This window comes from Mus pahari, chromosome 3 (assembly GCF_900095145.1).
Source record: "Mus pahari chromosome 3, PAHARI_EIJ_v1.1, whole genome shotgun sequence".
Lineage (NCBI taxonomy): Eukaryota > Metazoa > Chordata > Mammalia > Rodentia > Muridae > Mus > Mus pahari.
In genome coordinates, this window is record NC_034592.1 from 7,770,072 (window position 1) to 7,781,564 (window position 11,493).

At 41.0% G+C, this 11,493-nt stretch overlaps 1 non-coding gene across 1 annotated transcript; it reads left to right on the top strand.

The window, feature by feature from the left end:
* The first annotated feature begins 4,221 nt into the window (after positions 1-4,221).
* Positions 4,222-4,324, top strand: LOC115063650. Its single transcript, XR_003843536.1, has one exon. It is a non-coding gene; the product is annotated as a U6 spliceosomal RNA (small nuclear RNA).
* Positions 4,325-11,493: the final 7,169 nt, after the last annotated feature.

An 11,493-nucleotide genomic window follows, 5' to 3' on the forward strand; every position in this document is an offset into this window, starting at 1 on the left:
AGTAAAATTGAAACCTCACAGCCTTTCTGTCTTACAAGAGACCCTCATTAAAGCCCATAGACACCATTCATACTTACAAACTGTAGAGAAAGCCGGTAACCCTGGAGAACACCACACTCATTCATTCAACACAGATTTCCTCCTAAACCAAATTCAGTTTCAAAGGAACCCACCCTCATTTATTTATTTACTTTTATTTATTGTCTAAGATGACTATTTCTCAAGGATTTCAAGATCTCAAACATGAATATATGATTTCTAACTATGCAATATCCCTGTCCTCAGCTATAAAATATTTAAGCAAAAATTTGATTTCCTGCTTCTTTCAGAATTCTGCCTCTAATCTGTATTACTATTTTTTAAAGGTACCCAAGGGCAACAGGGACAGAGTGACAGCCACATGACTTTTGTTCAGTTCTTGTCATGTATCAAGCCTTTGGAAACAGGGGTCCAGAGGTGACTCCCAGATTCTGTGGGCTTACAATCCTCCCGGGACCCGAGGAAACGACAGAGGAGTCAGCTTCAAAAGTGGGAAAAGAAACCATAGAATCGTTTTGCAAACAGGCGCAGCTCTTGTAAGCTAATGTCCTCAGGATCTCTGGATTTGGCGTGAAAGCCTGAGTCAGCTTTCTATTTTGTCAGTTCCATCACTGCTGAGTAGGGCATGTCATGTGCATATCACAAGAGCAGTGCAATCTGAATTAATGACTGCCCATTAGGAAGAAAGACTTTCCCCTTGTACTAGAATTTTCTCTGGGTGATTTCACAAATAGATTCAACATGAGGGTAGACCCAAGTGAGCAACCATGGTAGACATGCTGAGAAGTTTAGAAGAGTATTAACTGTTTAGACTGAAGCAGCAATGCAATGATGTCACCATGTTATGAACCAGGCACTACCTCCTTATCTAATGTGTCCTTACTCTAGTTAGCTAAACAGAAAAGCATCCGTTATTTTTTGGAAAGGTTTAGGTAGGCATTTGCAGACTTTTAATCCTGATTCGTGGTTTGTTATTGACTTTGGAAAAGTCATTAAAGCTCTTGTTTCTTATTTCTCTTGAGTAAAATAGAAGCCATAAAATGGACCATCTCCCTGGGATGCTGAGATGAATGTCAGGAATGGAAGAAATAGAAATACATTTCACAAATGCAGATTAGAGTTGAAATGCTGAAGCCGAGCCCCAGCAAAGCGCCAGGCATCCGGTCTTACAGAGGAGTAGTCTGACCCTCTGACCACCTCCATCTTCTGTGTATTTATGCAAACCCCAAGAACATCATTCAGCCACTGTCAGCTTTAAACCAAGCTGACACATAGTCTTTACAGGCAAGGAGGAAATAATGTGTTTTTTTGTATTCTTCAGGATGAGGGGATAGCTAAAGTTCATCAAACTGATGATGAAAACGAGGAGTTTAGGGACAAAAGGGGCAGCCTGGATTTATTACATAGGAAGAAAGCAGTATTCCTGTGTGTGAAGGGGAACACTGTAAACACCAGTCCTCTGTAGTCTCCGTCAATTGAAAGCAAAAGTTAGTCTGCTTGTGTTTATTTATTGACGCAGGGTTTCACTATGTAGCCCTGGCCAGTCTGGAACTTGCTATGTAGACTATGCTGGTCTTGAATTCATAGAGATCCTCACCTCCACCTTTCTCTGCCAGAATTAAAGTCATGAACCATCACTCCTGGCCAGCTAATTTATAATGTGATGTGCACTAATAGCTGTCACAGTGTGTAGCCAAGTGGCCACAAAGCACATACTTTGTTAAACTCATGGTGGAGCTGTTTCAGGTGGTGTGCTTGAACCTGCTAATCATAAAAACAGAAGTCTTAAAAACTGCATTTACTGTAAAGTTACGTTAACAAATAATCACAAAATAGAGATAATTCATTTTAAATCTCAACTCATGGCAACATTTTAAAATTTTCAAGAGTGAGCTTGTTATGGAGGCCCATGCTGATAGCATACACTGAAGAGGCAGAGACAGGAGGATTACAGATTTGAGGTAAGTCTGAACTAACTTGCAGGGGCTTGGGAGATGAAATAAACAGATAAAACATTTGCTGAACACACAGGAGGACTAGTTTGACTCCCCAGCACCAATGTAAATCTCAGATGGTCTTGGCAGGATGCCTGTAGTCCCAGCCTGTGGAAGATAGAGATGGGATCCCCAGAACAAGCGGTCCAGCACAGCTGGATGAATTGGCAAGCTCTAAGTTCCAGTAAGAGACCCTTGCCTCCATATATAATGTGCAGAGAAATTAAGGAAGACACCAGACAACCTCTGGCACCCTCCTTGTATATACATGTGCCAACATGTTTGCAAACACACACACACACACACACACACACACACATACATGCACAGATATGACAAATGTGTACTCATGTCAACAAAATAATTTTTGAGACGAGGACTCTGTCAATGTGAACTTTAACTTTGACGTGTGTTGTGTCTAGAGGTCAGGCTTTCCCCCAAGCCTGAGTGCACGGGAAGTAAAGGCAGTAGTCTGCTGTTGCACCAACCAGGTGGCAGCATTACAGCTTAACTGAGGTTGCTCGCCTGGGGAAAGGTAGTTTCCATCAGACGGACTGTGTCCTCATTTACTCTTAAGCATTCACAACATTTTCAAACCTGAAGGCAAGATTTGATGCCAGGGAATGAGGACCCCAGTTACTCTTCAGAAGCCCCATGTCGTCTGAGACCTGCAACTCAGTAAACATGACCTGGAGTAGTGAGTTCAAGGCTCTTTCACGATAGACAAGCCATGTTTGAGGCTCCTATCAAATCGTAAAGTTCTACTGTGAAACAAAAACCAAATAAAATGTGCCTGCGCTGTCTCTTTTTGCAGAAAGTGTATGTTCTCCCAGATTACCCTAAGTCCCCAAAAGTGAAGAGGAAAATAAAAATGATTGCCACTCAGTAGAAAACACTAGAGTAAAGAAAGCTATGTCAACAGCTGTGTTTGCTGGTTGGAACCCATACTCAGTAAAGACCTTTGCTAATCATCTCTTAGCTACTTTGGATAACTCATATCTGATGAAAAATAATACCTGAAATCTTGGGTGAAGTGCAGGTTGCTCTCCCATGTAATTAATTTGTTATGGGAGTTCATTTTTATTGCAAAAAAAATCATTTGTGGTGGGTAGTGACAAAGAGAAGCACAGGCCGGATGGCTGCAGAGGGACATTTGCGAAATGAGACACCTCTGTCGTACCTCTTTTTCTCAATAGAATTCACGAATATATTTACACTGAAGTCCACATACACAGAGTTATCAGTTTCAAACCCTTGACTGTCCGATGCCATTTTAGTGGTGGTCTACACACAGAAGAAAGTAAAGCTTGAGCTGTCAGCAGCCATGTGTCTTCCTCCAAGGATTGTGTTTGGGGGCCCAGTTTCTCTTTCAACCTTGTTTTATGCTCACAATAGTGAGGGGTATGGGGAAAGCATCATGGGTTTGAACCTGGAGTGGATCCTCACTTGGGAATATTGGCTACAGGTGTTCACTGTTACCTGAAGCTGGAAGAAAAGGGGATAGGGTTATTTTCTTTTCTAAAAACAGCCTCTCTCCCCATATCCTGGAACCTGTCCGTATCATTGCCCCTGGAACGTCTTTTTAACGATTTATATTGTTCCTGTTTCTATTTTCCTTTTTTTCTTTCAAACATGAGTAAAACCATGTACATTTTAAAAGGAAGGGGTAAAAGGTTCAAAAGAGGTCATAGACCTCAGATGCAGTCTTCCCAGGAATCTTTAGCTCCTAGCAGTGTGTCTGGCTTTCATGAACCTTATGGCTGGACCCTATCCCTGAATTATCCTTATTTCTCAAAATGTAATTCAATAAAATTAAATGTTGGTGCAGAAAAGAATCGCAAGAGATTTTCTGGTCTTTAAAATCTTGGGCACTCTGTGGCCATGTGTGTTTTCCCCAATTTGTTTTGAGAACCCCCTTTCTCCTCTGCCTCTCTCTGGGGCCCAGTGCCAGTGTGAGCACATGCAAGGCCAATGGAGAATGGCAATGTTACAGTTTCTGGAGTGAATCTCTGTGTTGTAGACAAGGTGTCTACAACCTTGGTTTTAGAAAGAGAAAGCTGGGCCTTGGAATAAATCTTCAAGGATTTCTTCACATCCTCTGGTCCTTCCACCATGTTGGACAGTTAAACACTATTTGGTTTCCTAAGACACTCTGCACTGAATTTAATTATAAACAACAAGGGTGAACTCGCTTCAGCAGCACATACACTAAAATTGGAACAATACAGAAAAGATTAGCATGGCCCCTGCACAAGGATGACAAGCAAATGCATGAAGTGTTCGTTCTATTTTTTTTTTTTTGGACCCTTGGGACTCTGAGAGACTGAACTTCCAACCAAAGAACATATAAAAGCTGTACCTAAGTCTTCTTACACATATGGAGCAGATGTGCAGCTTGGTCTTCATGTGGGTCCTGAACAACTGGAATGGGGGCTATCCTAAAAACTATTGCCCAAATGTGGGATGTTCTTCTAGCGGTGATACCCTGTCTAGCCTCAGTGAGAGAGGATGCACATACCCTTGCAGACTTGATATGCCAGGTTAAGGGATGCCCATGGGTGTCCCCACCCACTCAGAGGAGAAGAGGAGGGGGAATAGAGGAGGATTGTGAGAGTCGGTGATCAGGAAGGGGACAGTGAGTGGGATGTAAAGTGAATAAGAAAAAAACTAATAAATAAAAATTAAATAAATAAAATGACATCCAGTTTAGATAAAGAATAAATATATAAAAAATGATAGAGAATAACAAAGAGAGTATAGGAATCAGAAAGTATAAGCTATTGATTAAGTCACACTAAAACACTAAAAACAATGTCCAGATTCTGCAGGCCAGCTAATTATTCATTTTTCCAATTTGTAAGCTATTCACACACTGAAATTCTAATTTTTAATCATTATCTTATAGTTACTTATATAAGAACGTTTAACTATAGCTCAGATAATAATAGCATTTAAATGTCTGGTTTGTTAAATTGATAAATACACAGTTATTAGATAAAGTAGAGAAAATAGTATAACAAATGAACATTTCACTTAACACCTAAAAGATGAAATTAATTTTAAGAGTAGATTAGTTGCTATCACTAGGTAAGAATTTTGACATATTTCTATTTTAGAACTTCTTGAGTTGACTTCATGTAATAAGTGGTAGTGGATATCAACTAATCATTTCATATTCTTTAAGAATTTACTTAAGTAATTCATGCGTTTCTTGAATTGTACAATGATTTCTCAATAAAAGCCATTCACCAATAACTGTAAATAAATGAATGAATGAGTAAATAAAAAGTAATAACAAAGGAGAATGAGTTAGCAGAGTCGGACATATTCAAAAGGTCTTATTGACCTTTTTCACCTTTTGTATGTGGCAAACCAAGGGCTGCAAAGAGAGCTTTGTGTGCATTGAGAATATTTTTATTATGTGAGCAAAGACAGAAGCATGATTCTAAGGAAGAGAGGCTAATGCCTTTTTTTTTTTTTAAGTAACTGGAAGCCAAGTTTAAGTTCCAGTGTTAGGATCTTGCTATGGTGTTTTGTTTAACTAGTGCTAATGTTTCCAAGCAGACTGGGAGGCAATGATAAAGTTACAGTCCACTAGCACATTTATATACATTTCTTTTTTAAAGATTCTGAACTGAACTTCTTTCCTTGGGATAGTTTTAGCTTCCTATTTCTGAGACTAACACCTTCACCAAAATAACCATTCATTCTTCCTACCCACAAATGCTGAGCAATTGAGAAAGATGCACTGTACCACATCGTAAGGGGAGAATGCAGAAGGGAAGGGGGTGGAGGCAGCTGTGTCCTTTCTGGTGATTGACAGCTGTCGTCTGCTACTTGATTTCTATGAGACTCAGAGAACAGACTGAAGGCTGTGTGTATGCCCCAGGTAGTGTTCCTAATCCCGAGTAACAGACCATGGTTTGGCCTAGGAGAGTGTGGGCTCACAGACTGCCTGAAACTGAGGGTACCAACAGAACTAGATTGACTGTGGAAATGAAGAAACAGGTACAGTATGGGCAGAGCATGTTCCTCTACTCCCAATCACTACAAGATACTCTCAGATATAGCCACCACCCAGCCCCACGGTCTTTGCACCATTCCCTCAGTACTTGGAGTAGAGCCAAGTTAGGTACCTGGACATTGCCCACCAAAGAAGCAGCCATGTGGGATTGTGGGGGGACACAGAGTTGACACCATTTAGCTTCCTTCAGCTGTGAGATGCTGGAGCAGGTCTCTACAATGGAGAGAATTCCCCACTAATGGAAAGTAATTTTGAATGGTGGATCAACCCCCATATTCACTATAGAGGGGGAAATATTAAAATATTATAGTAATGAAAATTCATATGCTCTCATATGCTGTCTGTTAACTTACTAAGATTACTACAGAGCTCACAGCATTGCTGTAAGCATGCTTAATATCTTCTAATACTCTCTAGTGTTTTGCAATTTTAAAACTCAGTTCAGGGAAAGTACATGTCTTCGTCATTTTTCCTGTTGCTATGATTAAATTATCTAACAAAGGCAACTTAATGGAGAATGGGTTGGTTTATTTCACTCACAATTCAAAATACACTACATCGCACTGGGCAAATCCAAGTAGATGAAAACAGCTGTTCCCATTATGTCTAAGGTCAGAAGAAAAGAAAAAAAAGCATCTTCTTGCTCAGTTTTCTTTCTCTAATTCTACAATTCAAAATCCTAGTCAAGGAAAAGTGCTGTCCACCATGGGTGGGTCTCCCCCAACCTTAATTAACATAATCAACATAAACCCCTTAGGCCTATTTCCTGGGTGATTCTGGATTCTGTCAGGCTGACTATTAGCACTCACCATCACAATGTACTGTTTAACATGTAAAGTCAAGTGTCAAGGAATGCAACATGCAGGTTGGTGACTGTTCTAGTTTGCTTTCTATTGCTGTAATGAGATATTCTAACCAAAAGCAACTGGAAGAGAAAGGGAGTTATTTGACTTATACTTCCTGGTCCCAACCCATCTTTGAAGGATGCCAAAAGCAGAACGCAGAGAGGATGCTGGCAGAACCCAGAGAGGATGCTGGTAGAACCCAGAGAGGATGCTGGCAGAACCCAGAGAGGATGCTGGCAGAACCCAGAGAGGATGCTGGCAGAACCCAGAGAGGATGCTGGCAGAACCCAGAGAGGATGCTGGTAGAACCCAGAGAGGATGCTGGCAGAACCCAGAGAAGATGCTGGTAGAACCCAGAGAGGATGCTGGCTTGCTGCTTGCTCTCTGGCTCATGCTCAGCCCAGAACCACTTAGTGATGGTGCTGCCCACAGTGGGCTAGCTCTGCTCACAGAGGTGGTCACAGGCCAGTCTCATCTGGACAATTCCTCAAGTGAGATTCCTTCTTCCCAGGTGACTCTAGGTTGCATCAAGTTGCCAACAATAACTAAACAATATGCTGTCAGCTCTATGCTGTGTAATATATTGGGGGCTCAGTTAACTCTCAAACCCTAGAAGACTATAGTACGTTAGTGATTTTGCTGTCAAGGTCAAAATATTTGAATTAAAATTTTACCTTACTTATAATTTAAATAATATAGGTCAGTTGAGAGAATGTAATCATTACCAGTCATCTTTATTTAACAAATGGCATTCATTACTTACAATACTTCTGAACTGCTGATGTCTTCTCCAACCCTTCCTTTGTTTGTTTAGCATGCTTAGCATAATAATGTTGGTGAGAGAAAAGGAATTCAATGGATTTTTGTTGAATGGATAATTTAACTATATCATTCATTTTGCTTTTTGTATTTAAAAAAGAAAAAAAATACCACACATTTTCTCACCAGAAAGAGCTCATGTTCTAGTGGAGACTGTAAGTGGAAAGCAAGTACGTTCATAGGCGTATGCTATAAGTGATGCGAACTGGACATTTAGACGTATTGCCGTATGATAAGTCATTTACCACATGGGTCACAAATACGTATACAGTGAGCAAGACAACAGAATGGCAGAGGTGTGTTGTTATGGCCATCATTATCAGTTCCACTTTGTAGATGAGAGAACTGAATCTGTGAGTGATCATTTGGCTTGCTCAGACCTGCCATGGATAAAGTGATAACCTAAATACCAGGGTCCTGAAGAACAGGGTGATTGCTGGGTTTGTGGTGGAGAAAAGCTCCAGGATGTAAGAAACACGAGTGGACCCATGCTGGGATGATGCTCTAAGTTCATCCTGTTGCTATGATAAAACACTCTGACCCACAGCAATTTAAGGGAGGAAAGGGCTTGGTTCAGACTACACTTCCAGGTAGGAGTCCATCACTAAGGGACGGCAGAGCAAGAGCCATGAACGATAACTGCTTCTCTGCCTGCTTTCTGGCTTTCTCACACGCTCTTTCTCTGCTAGCTTTCTCACATAGCCTATAGCCCTCTATCTAGAGATGTTGCTGTCTACAGTGGGCTGGGATCTCCCACACCAATCATAATTCAAAGCAATCTATTACAGGTGTGGCCATAGGCCAATCTGATCTGGCAAATCTCCTAACTGAGACTCCCTTTGATGACTCTGTGCTGTGTCAAGTTGACAGTTGAGACAAATGATGTCTAAATTCAGACCTGGTTGTCTCAGGCAGACATTCTTGTTTGTTTGGGTTTTTTTGGTTTTTCGAGACAGGGTTTCTCTGTGTAGATCCGGCTGTCCTGGAACTCACTCTGTAGACCAGGCCGGCCTCGAACTCAGAAATCCGCCTGCCTCTGACTCCCAAGTGCTGGGATTAAAGGTATGCACCACCACGCCCGGCCCTCAGGGAGACATTCTTAGTCACTACATTCCACTGTTCTTTAGCAAGGATGAATTGGCTGTGGGTCTAGCAGAAGAAAACCTGCTGCTCTGAGTCTCTCAAAGCTGTGTAGAGATTTTTTTTTTTTTAAGACACTGATATTTAAGATGAAGAGTCTGCTAAGCAAGCCAAAAAAATATAAATGAAGGGGGCTTTCATGGTCCTTTCAAAGATGTGAACATTAATTTCTGCATGATGGGAGACACAGAGTTGAGCAGATTTGAGATGCTCTTACATCTATGGTTCAAGTTCCTCCCAATAGCTTTCAGTCAATCTCATATTCACTCACAGTTAAACACACACACACACACACACACACACACACACACACACACATTCTTAATCTCTCCTATCCCTGGAGCTCAGCTCAGACTAGCTCTAGGTCACATGCTTTTCTAGGTTGCACCACCTCTGGCCACTGAGGCACACTGCTGAACCAACAAAGACAGCTTGCCCCTCTCCTAGGCTGGAGTATTCTTGCTGTGCCAACCCTCCCTCATGGACCAACCTGATACTCTAGAGATAGGGAACTGTCTGCTAGCTTTGACCATGACCACCATCTTTGCCTTCATTAAACCAGTAATGTCTAGCAAAAGCCTAAAGTGATATATTTAGGAGGAACTGTTTTTAAATCCTCTCCTTTTTATACTCTTTCAATAACTTGGATGGGTGGTGGTGTTTGGTTAGTTGGTCTGCTTTTCTCAAGTAGTGTCTCATGAGCAAAAGGCTGACCTCAAACTCTCTATATAGCAGAGGATGATCTTGATCTCCTGATCCTCCAGACTTAAAACTGAAATAGTATGTATTTCTTTTACTCTAAACATTATTCACTACTTTGTATTTGGGGAAACTCGTGTGTTTTGTTCTTTTATTTCTATCTAATTTGAGGAACAAGATTATATAACTCAGGAAATACTAAGTTATGAAAATAGATGAGCTTAGATGTCCATCAATGGGCCCATGCATAGGATACAGAGAACATTACCTATATTCATTACAGTTGTATTCAACCATACAGATGAATGAATTATGTAATTTTCAAGACAATAGATAAAACTGGAGATCATTGAATAAGTGTATGACAAGAAGGCAAAAATGAGAGTATTTTAGAAGAGGGGGAACAGTGTAAGGAAAGGGGAAAAGATGGCGATGGAGGGCCAAAGGATGTGATATGCTTCAATGAAAATAATATGAAACTCATTAGACATATAATTAATACACAATAATATCTTCCTTTTTTTTTCTTTTTGGTTTTTTGAGACAGGGTTTCTCTGTATAGCCTTGGCTGTCCTGGAACTCACTCTGTAGACCAGGCTGGCCTCGAACTCAGAAATCCGCCTGTCTCTGCCTCCCAAGTGCTGGGATTAAAGATGTGCACCACAACTGCCCAAGCAAAAATATTTTTCCATTTTTACATTTTTATTAGATATTTTCTTCATTTACATTTCAAATGCTATACCCAAATCCCCCTATACCCTCCCCAAACCATGCTCCCCAACCCACCCACTCCAACTTCCTGGCCCTGGCATTCCCCTGTACAGGGGCATATGATCTTGGCAAGACCTAGGGCCTCTCCTCCCATTGATGGCTGACTAGGCCATCCTCTGCTACATATGCAACTAGAGACACAGCTCTGGGGATACTGGTTAGTTCATATTGTTGTTCCTCCAATAAGATTGCAGACCCCTTTAGCTCCTTGGGTACTTTCTCTAGCTCCTTCATTAGGGGCCCTGTGTTCCACCCAATAGATGAATTTGAGCAACCACTTCTGTATTTGCCAGGCACTGGTATAACTTCATAAGCTATATCAGGGTCCTATCAGCAAAATCTTTCTGGCATCTGCAATAGTGGGTTTGGTGGTTGCCCAGGTGGGGCAGTGTCTGGATGGTCATTCCTTCCACCTCAGCTCTGACCTTTATCTCTGTAACTCCTTCCATAGATATTTTGTTCCCCATTCTAAGAAGGAACAAAGTATCCACACTTTGGTCTTTCTTCTTCTTGAGTTTCATGTGTTTTGCGAATTGTATCTTGGATATTCTAAGTTTCTGGGCTAATATCCTCTTATCAGTGTTCTTTTGTAACTAGGTTACCTCACTCAGGATGATATCCTCCAGATACATCCATTAGCCTAAGAATTTCATAAATTCATTGTTTTCAATAGCATCATAGTACTCCATTGTGTAAATGTACCACATTTTCTGTATCCATTCATCTGTTGAGGGACATATGGGTTCTTTCCAGCTTCTGGCTATTATAAAATAGGCTGCTATGAACATAGTAGAGCATGTGTCCTTATTACAAGTTGGAACAACTTCTGGGTATATGCACAGGAGAGGAATTGCTGGACCTTCCAGTACTACTATGTCCAGTTTTCTGAAGATCTGCCAGAATGATTTCCAAAGTAGTTGTACCAGTTTGCAATCCCACCAGCAATGGAGGAGTGTTCTTCTTTCTCCACATTCTCACCAGCATCTTCTGTCACCTGAATTTTTGATCTTAGCCATTCTGACTGGTGTGAGGTAGAATCTCAGGGTTGTTTTGATTTGCANTTCCCTGATGATTAAAGATGTTGAACATTTTTTCAGGTGCTTCTCAGCCATTTGGTATTCCTCAGTTGAGAATTCTTTATTCATCTCTCTAGCCCACTTTA